This window comes from Bombus impatiens, unplaced genomic scaffold (assembly GCF_000188095.3).
Source record: "Bombus impatiens unplaced genomic scaffold, BIMP_2.2 scf_0155, whole genome shotgun sequence".
In the NCBI taxonomy this organism is placed as follows: domain Eukaryota; kingdom Metazoa; phylum Arthropoda; class Insecta; order Hymenoptera; family Apidae; genus Bombus; species Bombus impatiens.
In genome coordinates, this window is record NT_176574.1 from 1,033,274 (window position 1) to 1,046,733 (window position 13,460).

Sequence of the window (13,460 nt, forward strand, 5' to 3'; positions counted from 1 at the left end):
AAAAAAAAAAAAAAAAAAAAAAGAAATAGTATACACGCGAGTTTTCCAAGTCGATCAAAGCGAATCAAAGAGTAAAAATTGGTAGGGCGGGGAAGAAAGGGAAAGAGAATCGCGAAGTAAAAAAGAAACGAACGGAACGGTAAAACGGGAACGGGACGAAACGTAGATACGATTTAAAAAGTGACAAGAAAGAAACAAAGAGAGAAAGAGAGAGAGCGAGAAAAGTATATTCGCGTTAGCGTGCCTCGAACTCCTTTGTGTATCGTAGGGTCTGTCTCGGCGATCCTTTCTGTCTTCACGCTGAAAACAAGAGGAAGAACAATTCTCTGCGCGCGTATGCCTGAGGCTTTTGATTTAAAACGAGACTCGAAGTCACCGGGCAAGACTGATTTTTAACTCGCAAACGCTTGCGAATATAAGAAAGAATACACACACACACACACACAAAAAAAAAAGGAAAAGAAACGAAAGTAAAGAAAAGGGAAAAAGAGAGGAAAAGGAACGGTCTTTTTTTTTCGCCTTGCGTTTTTTTCTTTCCGTTGGTTTTTAGGTACACGCGAATGTCGTACGTAATATTTGTATACGTATATATTTGTATTCATGCGAGAAAGGCGATAGGACAAAGTTCTGTTCGACATTCTTAGGTGCAATGAGAACGAGAGAGAGAGAGAGAGAGAGAAAAAGCGATGATCTTCATGTTGGCTAGTCATTGTACAGCTCTATGAGATACTAATCGTACTACTAAAGCTGTGATTAATAAAGCCTCCGTGCATATGTTCGCGCAGCTCCTAATTAGTATAGTGATAACGTATTTTGTAGCTTGTTACGATTGTAAGGTACACAGTAGATAAGCTCGTAGGTATACCTAGTAAAAAAAAAAAAAAGAAGTTGCAGTTCCGAATTGATCGGTCGATTTTTCATTCCGATCTCTATTTTTCTTTCTCTTCTTCTTTTCTTATTTCCACTTCTATCCCTTCTATACTTCTCATTTATTTCTCGATCTCTTCTATTCTTTCTTTCTTCCTTCCACTTTTCTTCCCCTTCGTCCCTTATTCCTATTTACACTTTCTTGTCCCAGTGTTCTCCTTCTTATCTCTTTTTCTATTAAACGTGCCTTTCCGGTGCTGGACAAGCTGACGTATCATCACGTGAAAATAAGAGGAAAGGTTCGAAGGAAATGATAGAATATAACGAGCCTCGCTCGTCTCAAGTATCCTGCGAGTTGTTTTGTTATTTGAGATAGCGTCGAGAGTTTGTCCTTTTTTTTTGCCCTCCCCTCCGATCCGTTCTTTTTTCTCGGATTTTATCTCAGATTTTTATCCGTCTTGTCCGTATTGTATCGTTGCATCGTTCATTTTCGCGAAGCGTACCGTGTGAAGGATCTTGTGAGAATAGATTTTACGTGTGTCGTTTATAGTTGTTTTCACGTAGCATTTTGGTTTTTATAGAAAGATGTAACTATTCTTATGAAGTTTCGTTTGTTGTTTAGGTTTAAGAGATCGAGTTTATTTGCGTGAAATTTTTGTAGGGTGATGAATCGGAGATTAACGTTTAGTAGCAGTATTACGTGTAATAATAATAATAAAAAATGATATAACATAAAAAAATATCAGTAATCTCGCAAGATTTCACGAAAATATTCGTCCATTGACGAACTGTACTACAGGAATGATGTCGAGCAATTTTTATCCTGACACGTTGCGTTCGAATCTTTTGTATAAATGGACCGATGGAAAATTTGTAGGGTTCACTTCTTTTTTTTTTTTGTTTTCATCGTCGACTCACCCTCGAATTTATTTCTCGTTTATACCCTTATAGCATAAGAGTTCGTTTAAAGGAAGCGATGCCAGGTTGAAATTTTAAATCGGAGAATCTCCTGCTTCATTTTGGCATCGCGTATTTCTACATTTTCGTCAAACGTTAAATCTTAACAATGAGCGATTATTTTCGTAAATGGTTGAAGGCGATGCGGAAAATTGACGTTTTTGATTTTAGAAAACGAACAACAGTCGCTCGATCGACAATGTCGATTTATTCCTCAACGATAGTACTGTACAGTACCGTATCATGCGAACCTGACGAACCTGTCTTTTATTTTTCTTTTTTGTTTGTACGGATGAAAAACGACGAGAACTGTTTCACATAACGCACTCTAGTAACACGGTTGGTAGATACGTCAGGAATGTTGTCCAGCATCGAAACGTGCAAACCTCGTATCTTCCGGATCAGTTTAACGATCTCAGTAATTTCGACCGCCATTCCGCGGACGTAAGTTAGTACGTAACACGAGAATTCTTATTTTCGTTCGTGACGTGTATATCAAAGATCCGTGTATTTTTCATAAGAAGAAGGGAGGAAGATAGGTCCTTTCTTTGAAAGAGCACGCGTCGGACCAATATGTAAGAAAATTTTAAAAAGTAAACCAAAAAAGTGGGGGGGAAAAAAAAAGAAAAGTAACAAGAAGAAGATCGATGGAAAAGAGCGTAACAAAGAAGAGAAAAAAAGGGTAAAGGAAAGGACAGTGGATGAATGGCAGAGGGACAAAGGGCGTGGATGAATTAATTAAAAAACATCTCGCGCCTGGTATCATCGTACATCACATAGAAATACGCTGCATCTTTTTTCTTTCGCTTCTTTCTTCTTTTTGTTACCTTCTTTCTTCTATTTTGTTAGTTCTTCTTTCTTGCTAGTTTTCTTTGTCTTATTCGTTAGGACGCGAGAAACACGCGACTGGAATGTTAATTTCGCGTATAGCTGAGAATAGAAAGGAAGGGAAAGGTCGAAGGTGACTGGTCTCGCGGATGTGTTCCTCGCAAAAATTTTCCTGGTCGAGCTTTTGTATATACATATATATATGTATACACGTTATATGTAGTTGACCTGTAAAGGAATCAAAATGGGAGGGGGGAGGGGGATTAAACAAGAGAGACAAATAGACATAGTATATCGTAGAAGTGCCACCCACCTTCTAGAGAAGTCGCGTAGTTAAGCGATTACACGTAGCTATTTTTCAATCGAATCTCTTGAGGTCGTCGTCGGTTTAGAATCGTCTTTGTTATACGCGGAACCAGCATTCTTCAAAAACCCCTCTCGTATAATACGCGAACCTGTCTTCTTTCGTTTAACGAGAGTCTTCTCTCTTAGCATCGATCTCTCTCTCCTCCCTTTTTCGTTATTTCTGTCTTTCTCGTTCGTCGAAACGAATTTTTAACGTTTAAAGTATTACTCTTGTATCCACGACCTGTGTATATAGTCTTAAACTTCTCGTCGTTCTTCTTCTTCTTCTTATATTGTTCTACCACGAGTGAACGCGAGAGGCCGAGTGTCCGAGCTGTTAAAAATTTCGTCGTTTAAAACACGCTTCTTCGAAGCTTGAATCGTTGTCGCTCGCGTTTTTCCTTTTGTCGTTTTTCTTTATTTTTTTCTTTTGTGTTCCTGCATCTTCCCTTCTCTTTTTTATATGTGTAGAGAGAAAAAGATTCGTCGATCGTAGATGTATCGATTTATTCTTCTTCTTTTATACGAAAACGCGGAACAATTTCGTGCCGCGATTCCTCGCGTCAACTTCTCTTCGCGGTAATACGCGTTGGAGAACGCATCGACGAAACACGATCACAGTCATTTGTATACGAGAAACAAGTTATTAATTGTTGCTCCGAAGGAGAATCGAAAAAGGAAAGTCAGTGAAATGTTATTATCGGCAGTCGTGAAATATGGGTGTCTTCAGGAATAGCGATATTCCGTGCAATGTGATTATTGTGTTATCGAACCACGATATTTTTTACATGACCGTTCTAAAAAGAAAAAGATGACTATAATTTATATATGCATATATATATATATGTATACATATATCTATGTATCTATGTGTATATATATATATACATATATGTATGTATTTGTTGAAAATATTTTCATTTGTATGCGATTAAAATTGCGTTCTCATTTGACGATTTAAATGTACATACGTTATCACGATAATTATTATTATATTATATTATATTATTATCATCATTATTATTATAATTATTATAATTATTATTTCGTGCTCGCCTGTGTCAGTATTATGTTTCTCATTCGAAATCTCGACGCATGCGGATTGGTTCGTCTCACTCGTGTCTTTGAAACCGTGTCCAAAGGGACGCTTTTTCGCCATCTGTTAAATATTAACGACGTTTGCGCCGTTCGATTCGCGATTTGCCTGCTCGCGAAGTAAATCGTGCGTTTTCTAACGAATTCTTGACGACTACTTCCTCAAAGAGAGGTTATTTCAAACGTACAACACATATATTTGCATATTCGACGCACGAACGTCGACACGCTAATAAGATATCAAAACAAAGATGTATGGGTATTTGAAAGATTCAAGGATTTTTGTAAATTCGACTTAAGTATTTTAGGAAGCCGATCAAAATTTAAAGAGTCAGCTAGTAAATAATTTTATATATGTTTTTTTTTCTTTTTGACATTAAAACTATTTACGTATTTATTATGTGTTAGTTTATTTATCTGTTAAGGAATATTATCCGATTGGATCGGATACATTCCGTACGAGGATCTAATCCATATCCTAAAATTTTTATCTTATACAATTTTTTAACTTACGAAAGTTATATTTAATCTCAATTGGTACTTAAAATATACTTTTCCTCCTTATCTAATTGTAGTTACGTCAAATGATTATATTTATTTGGAATTAATATATCACGGTGTTTAAAGTTCCTGTATATCAAGCACGATGCTTTGAAAAGGCAATGTGGTTTATTTTGACCTTATAGTACCAATTGAGGGTTATTACTACCTTAATGATACCTTTACATAACACGTTCGTACGACTGGGCTAATGTAGTCTAAAGTATTACAGTATCGTGTTTAACGCGCCTTCTGTAACGCTATAAATTATTTGTCAAATGATTTTTCAATTATTACGAAATAAATCTCGAACCAAGTTCTCAAAATCTTCTACCACTCGATAAGTATTTTCAATTTTATAATTTCTTTATTACGTTAATTTTAAATATTTTATAATTACGAGATCGAAACGTACTTACGGGATAAGAAATATTCAAAGTTTTAGTTCGATTTAAGATTAAACTTATAATATTCGTCAACTTGCGATACAGAGATACACGTGTATTCTTATGAAAAGGGAAATTCGAAATTCCTGCTTCGTTGAGAAATAAATTTATATCGCGTTCTAAACAGCAAAAATTAATCGTCCGAGAAAAGATTAGAATTATGATTTTTGACGAGTCGAGTGTAATTTTCAGCACTCAAAAATACCCATGATCTAAGATGAGATATTTCGAATTTTTATTTTTAACACACGTCCGCGATGCTCGATACGTACTTTCAAATAGCCATACGTTTTCATAAATAACGTCCGGCGCTTGTCCTTTTGTACCGAGAATTTCACTGTTCGATGTTTTCATTTTAGACTGGCAAAATTCGATGGCATAAAATTCAAGCAACATTTGTCGCTAGACGCAACGTTTATTCGTCAAACGACACAAATCATCGATGATAATTAACATTTCTGTTCATTGAGTAAACGGACATCGATAGACTGTCTTTACGATAAATAGAAAAGAACAAGGGAAAGAAAAAATAACAGTATTTAAAAAGGGTTGTTTCTACGCGACGCTCGAATCGTAATTGTCGTAGAGTTACCAAAATATACTCTGTTCTGTTTGTTATTAGACGAGCTTTTTGCATGCGATTCGAATAAGATTCGAAAGAAAAATACGTCGATTTGATCGATCGAATTGATTTAAAGAAAGTTGATTCGATACGAAGAAATTGACCAATTCGAAGGAAATATCAATTGAAAGAAACGTTTTACACGAATATTTAAACGAGAGCAAATTGTTCCAAATCGTAGTATTTCGATTGGAAAATTAAACGCTGACACTAGAACTACCATATTCGGCGATGTGATGGGGTTCAGATTTTTTGTTTTTGCTAACAACAAGCGGATGCTTTTTTGGCAAGCTTGTAGTTATATGTATTTACTTATTTATTTACATAATCTCTTATGTGCATATATATGTATATAATATACTCAAGTATACATTGCAGTTAGCGTAGTTCTAGTGTTAAATTGTTCAAAAGTACAATTTAGTTTTTCATATTATCAAAAAAGAAAGAATCAAATGTGTGTAAAAAGAAGGCAGAAATAACACGTGGCTGATATGTACGCTGCACATTATCTAATGATATTTCTCCTTGATTTTGATGAATTTTCCATACACGTGTATGACAAACGTTTATAAACATTTTATTCGTAGATATACACGAACCAATACTCTATACGACCTAACAAAGTTTATCAGAAATAACGCGTCAGGGATATCGGTCCAAAATGTCCTGTAAGAGAAAATCATCATCGTCGTACAAATTTCCATCACCGACATTGATTTAGATCGTTTTAATACCGCGATTTATACCGACAAGCTATTTTCAACGAAGAGAAGCGTACGAAAGAATTAGAAGACCATTAACGAAGTTTAAAATCGTCGCTCAGTGACGTAACAAACATTTTATGCAAACGATCGAAATCCGAAAACGATAAAGACAGAGTCGCGAGGCGGGCAGTGTCTGGAAAGGAAATCTTTCATTTTCTACCTGAAACTCCGATCGACCATCGAGATAATAACGTGGAAAAGATCGAACGAAGGCGTTCGCACTTAGATTTTGTCGTTCAACCGTGTCTCGAACTGCAGGATCCTACAGGTGGACGAACTTGGATTGTACAGATACATTTTCGAGTCAGAACGATGCGCAGAAGAAAACAGCCTGCCATACGATCGACTTTCGCGTCTTCGGTTCGGTTGTTCGATTTTTCGCATGATCATGATCGTACAATTCGTCCATTGGTATTTAACGATTTATTATACTATCACTACATATCTCTATTCTATCAATTCCTTCACGATCGACGTGAAGGTTTTGCGAAAGATCTCAAAGTACGTGTTTCGATTTGCTTTCTTCTATTTTTCCTTTCTCCCTTATCCGTTCGTTTCCGTGTTCGTCGTCGAGAAAGATCGGTCAGTCGAGAAATCGAGTGGATTGAGAATTCTTCGCAGGAAATACGAGCCGTCTGGAGATTTGTTAGACCGCACCGTGTTCTACCGGTGATCGGTAGATTTCGTCGAGTCCCGATGAACGTAACTGGTTGTAATAGCTGGAAAATGGTGGACAAATCTTACGTTCGATAAGAGTACTTTTCGATCTATGCGAGGATACTTCGCGAGTGATTCAGGTGCGAAGCGAAGATTTATTTTCGAACACCGACTGGTTCGAGTCGGCAAAATTTCCCCGCAAAGCTGCAAATCTTGCGAATCGTTCGATTTTACTCGCTTCGATTTGCTTTTCTTACTATTTTCACGTTTCCTATTCGAAATTCTGTTCGACACTATGAACCGTATATAAAGGTAACGAGCAATAAACCAACCATATTCCTATCCTACTTACCACGACCAAGTACGTACTATCGTTATGAAATTTTAAGGAAACGCTCTTAACGAGATAGACAGTGTACACGTTGAACGCGTTGATAACGACGAAGCGCAACCGAAAGTTACGATTCGAATCAGAATTTTTCGGAACGATCGATACAGCTCTGGATCAAATTTATAGACGCGGAACGAGAAAGTGAAAAGATATGGCACGATTCTGCGATCCATGCAAATCAGATTCCGATGCATTTATCGAAGGTGTAAAGGTACTAAGAACGTATATTAATAAAAGATCAAACGAAAGATGCAAATTTCTTGATTAAATTAAAAGAATATACGATTAAACAGAAAGAAAGAAATGGAAACGGGAAGGATCGCATTATCGTGGTGTTATTAGGCTAATAATAAAGTAATAAAAGCCATCGTCCGCTTTTATGTTTGTCGACTGGATGTAGACGTACGGCTCGAGGCTCGAAACAGTTCCTGATCCGGGTTCGAACACTTTTGTCGGTGCTTTATCGCGCAGGCTGATCGGCCCTATATACACATTTGTGATACTCGATTCCGCGCAGCCCTGGCTCGGACGTTGAATACTCTCGCTCGTCTCCTGGTACGAGCAGCGCGTGATGTAATTAAATCGACTTTCGCGGTGGGTGGAAGGTAGGTGCGGGGAGGATTAGAGGTGGATTAATCAGCGAAGACCGGAGGAAGGGAAAAGAGGGAGGAGAAGTAGTAGTTCGGTTGATAAGGGCCACGTGAATCGGGTGGGAGGGGAACGGGTGGTATACGAATTTAATAAGAGCGAAATCAATCTCGATTTATTATCGAGGTCTATGGTCGGTCTATCTTTTAAAAGAGGGAAACGATAAAAGGTGGTAAGGGGTGTGAGGTGATGGATGAATACAAAAAAGCGGTGAGGTGAAAGACGAAAAGAATGGAGAGTGGGAGGGAAGGGGCGATGATGAGCCGAGAAAGAAGGAGTAAGAGAAAGATTAAAAACGATTAAAAACGATGCTCGCGTCGCTCGACATTGCGCCTGTACCATTTTGCTTCTTTAGCAGAGTACAATGCCATTTATTTTTATAATACGTTTACGTAGGATAGCTATTATTTTTATAGAGGTTTATCGTGCTACCAGTAAGTCTTATAGAGGCCTGCGAAATAAAAATAGTGTAGGATTTTTCACTAGGAGCCGCGGATTCCACGATATAAGATACATATAAGGTCACCTGGGATTACTGATGTGACGACGAATAAGAGAGACACGCACTTCTAGTACTGGCTTTTATTTTCCACCACGCGTTTCTTACGCACGTTCTTCGACGAGTTCCGTGTATCAAACGGAGCGATGCTTGTTCAGGGACGATCCGTGATTCAGTAACAAGCAGCCCGTATTTCGAAGTCACGCGACCCTCGTGACATCCGCAATTTAGAAATCGAATTTCCTCAGTTCGTTGCGATTTTTAGAGAAACGGGAGAACATAGCAATAAAAGGAGACGAATAATACGATGGTTTGCACGAATGGAAACGCGACCGTGGCCGCCTCGACGATACTTTCGGGGATCTTGAACCGTCATTTTCGAACGTTGACGATGGATTATCGTGGAGGCGATGCAACGTAGGCGAAAGTAACACGCGATATTTCTTCCGCTAATTGATGCTTCTCACGTGGAATTAGCCTCGGATGAACGTTCGGGCAAGCCTCTTGATGCGTTTCGTATCGCGATTTTCAACGCGGGTGTTCCCTGCAGAGAAAACACAGTAAGGTCGTACGTCGATGAACCTTCGAAAGATACGTTTCGTTCTATTTTAAATATTACGCGAATATAAATCTTCGACTAATCTGCTCTACGTAAAATACGATTGTACGTTTAAAAAATAAAATTTCGAACAAGATAGTTGGCAACAATTTAACGATCGGATAATTGGAAAAAGGCCTTGCCATGTTTCTACGTACATAATTGTACGAACTTGCCTCGAGAGACTTATCACGAACAAATAACGTAATCTTCTAATCAAACAGCCATTAAAGCTAGTGTAATGTACACACCTTGATGCCATTATGTCATACGAATAATTAAAACGAAGCTATAGAGTCAAGCAGTGTCATGGACACGCGATACCGCGCGAGACGCGTTGAAAACAAGCGACCCTCTCCGTTTTGCAGTGTCGCCGATGATTTTCCGTTCGAAGTGCACCGATATTTTACTAAACGAAGTCTTGGTACAACTTGTCGCGTGTTGCGTCCTGTTTCAGAGACCTCCGTTTCTAACGTCTTCCCCAGTCGTCGAAAGTATTCCACTGATTTCTGTTCGAGTTGCCACTTTTAATAGGTAAAAACAGAATCGAACTTTTCGCAAACGCGTAAAAAGTATACAGGACATACGTACGCGCGTACACACACGTACACACGATTTAATTAACATCGGTATGGTCTACGATAAACCCGAGGGTGCTAAACCAGCAGCAAAGAGAAGCGAAAAGATGAATGAATAAAAATAAAAAAGGAAAAAAAAAAGAAAGAAAGACAGGAAAGAGCAGAACGCAGGAAGCTAGAGAGGAAATAAAAAAGAGGCGGGGAGGAAGGGAGAGATCGATTGGCTCGTTAGGCCATGAGCATAGGAGCGTAAGATTTGTTATTCTTAATATTTTTCCTCGGGTCGAGTCTCGAACGGTGCCTAAAAAGCTTCGATTAAAAACGGCGAACGAGAAATAAAAAGCAAGTTCTGAATTGCGTGTCGACGAACATTTTTTAAGAACACAGAGAAAAAGGGAAAAAACAGGGATTGTTTATCGGATTGTTGCGGTATGTTGTTTCGCGTTATCCTCGGCAAAGAATAAGGAAAAGCAAGATCGCACGATTCGAAGTGGGTAAGAGCGAATTAAAAGAAAGGGAGGGAGAAAGCAGGAAATTAATAACGGGGAGAAATAGAGATGGATGATCGATTCATCGGAGGAACAAAAGATTCTGATACGACACGACGATAAAGATAAGATATACCTATATACATACCGTCGATGCGTAGAAAGTACCGTGTCATATATATATATATATACATATATATATATATACATATACATATTATATATAACAAAAATACGCGCGTGTGTATGTATGTACGTGTATGAGTGAATTTGCATATTTGAAAAATGTGCGTGCGTATGCGTGTATGCGTGAGACGTTAAACAAGAGGATTATCATAGTGCTCCGTTTAAGGAAAGCACGCAGGCTGTGGCGAAAATCGTGCTGCAACCGGTTGTAGGATTATTTTTCTGTGAAAAAGTAGGTCGACCGTGGTGGAACAAGTTTTGTTCGGTACGAAGTCTGGTTTTCAGGGAAATTAACTTTCAATATCGTAAAATACACGGGTGGTCGCTTAACGTTCTAGGAAAACGAAACTACAGATGGAAATCAAAAATAATACTATTTTCTTCGAAATTGTAAACGATACTGTTAATCGTTATTCCACGGGACCGTATGAGATATAGATGATGTTCTATGGTGTAATATTACTGCACTTCGCGCGATATTTTGATCGGCTGTAACGATAATTCGATGTTTCGAGCGTATGTCGAAAAATCTTTATACGATTTTGAATCGAACAAGAAGCGGGAAGTTATGCCAGCCGATTATCGTGTTTAAAAAGAAGACTTGAGAGTTGGAATAATAATTAATCGAGTAACGCGAAGCAATCGAATATCAAAATACAGGTTTGCCGAAGTAAAGCGACTCGCAACTTATCGAATCAAATGTACGCGTTTTGATGATAGAGACTATCCTTGAACACATTGGAGATTTGTTACACGAGAAAAAAGAAATAGACCCCAGCCCTGTCGCTTATTTTTACATAGAAAGAGTGATCCAGCTTCTAGCGACAGCACTACTTTTGGCGCATCCTGTTTAATCGAAGAGAATAATTTAAAGCTACAGATCTAATATAAAGGACAATGAACAAGTATATATAGATAGGTTACGCCGATACATGTATGTACCTATAAAACATAAGACGAGAGTACGCACTTTTGTAATAGTAGTTTTGCGAAACAAAAACGAAAAAAAAAAACGATAAATGATAGTGAATGATATATATATATATATATGATACATATATATATATCACGTATGTTAGATATATATATATATAAATATAATGAAGAAAAAAGAATTGACGCTTGATACACCATAGTTTTCACCGACATATCCTGGTTGAACACATCCCCTTTACGTACATACTGCATATTAGTTCTTAATTATGATATCACCATAAGATTACTACACGAAAATATAGAGTATTTTATGAGTAAAACTGACGATAATATTATTATTATTAGTGATTATTACAGATCAATATTGTTTATTGCGATTCTTGATTATTGTCGTACAATTACGATTATGATTATCGAGAATATAGGTACGTATAATAAACGTAACGATGGTACAACTAAGGCAAGTATGTACTGTACATAGCTGTCACTTATCCTTTGCCCCACCATACAACCATAAGAAAATATATAAATACATGTATATATAAATATATATACATGCATTTATATATGTATATATATATATATATAATATAAATATATGAAGCCATTATATTGCAAAACATTAATCTCATTGTTATACTAATAATTATTTTGAAATACTATTGTCCTTATTATTATTTTATCGTAAACCATTGTAATTATTATTAATATTATTATTATCATCGCTACTTTATATGATTACCACGATAAGAATATGTTAAAACCGCGTGTAATTTTAATTAGCGTACGATATTATTATTGGCGAAAGTAGATCCCTCACTCTTAGCTAAGACAGATAGAAAACTTTATATTCTTATTTTCTTCACGGATTGGATTCTACCTCACTTTCATTGCTATTATTGAACAGCCGCTAAACGCGTGAAAAGCTTAGGAAACGAAGAACAATGGAACAAAATATAAGAAATAGACGTCCTCCGCGTACTTTCCTTTTTTTCTATCTTTCGATTATTTCGATAGCGAAGCGATTGCGCTGATAAAACAATTTCAAATCGGATCAAAGTGCAACTACTTATCGTTGATGTTGTTATTAATTATTTGTTGAAACTGCAGCGACCTCAGCCTGTGATAGTTAAAAAGGATATTATTTAAATTAAGTATCCGCTGTATTACACGAAACCTAGAGCATCGATCGGCTACGCATAGTCTCGAAGGATCGAACTATGTCTGTACGTGTCGTGATTTAACTTTTGTTTGGGTAGGCCCTTGTGCCTAGAACCAAGCTCGTTACGATATAATATTGTAAATTATTTGTAACTCGAGAGAATGAAAAAAAAAAAAAAAAAATAACAACAAAGAGATGGCTCGATACAATGTTGCGTAGAATTTAAGTATTATCGTCTGTATTAGTCAGACTTTTGTAAATCTTAATTTTGTAATGAGCTTCACGCTACGTAGTGCAATATGTATTGTTATGCGTTCTAACACGAAATTTTCACAGTAATTTGCTATAAAAGATATTGTAATTCACGAATCTGTTGCGTTTCTTCGATGAAAGTTCGAACAAAGGATTACTCAAGAATCGACTTTTTCTTGATTCGTACTTGTTATGTAATACGTCGTAATGTTTGTAATTTTATCTAATTTTACCTATAACTGCATGTGATAAGAGAGAAAAGTGTAGTTACAGAGCACGTAAAAGTAAAAATGCAACAAGTGTCATTGAGTGCTTTAAACAAATACACGTAACAAACGCTGTGCGCTTGTGATTATGACTATTTTTTCTTTTCGTTTTTTTCTTTTTTTTTGTTTAAGATAAAGAGAAAACTAATCCAGTTGTTTCTTCTTTTCTTATGTATGTTGGTGACGTGTGAAAAGGTTCGAAACGAACGAGTTTCCATACGGTATGTTCCTTTATTAGGTGAAACACGCAAGAATCACTTATAATTAGCTGTAATATAATCGCCTGTAGGGCTTCGTAATATTTTTTCAATATATATATATGTATATGTATGTAT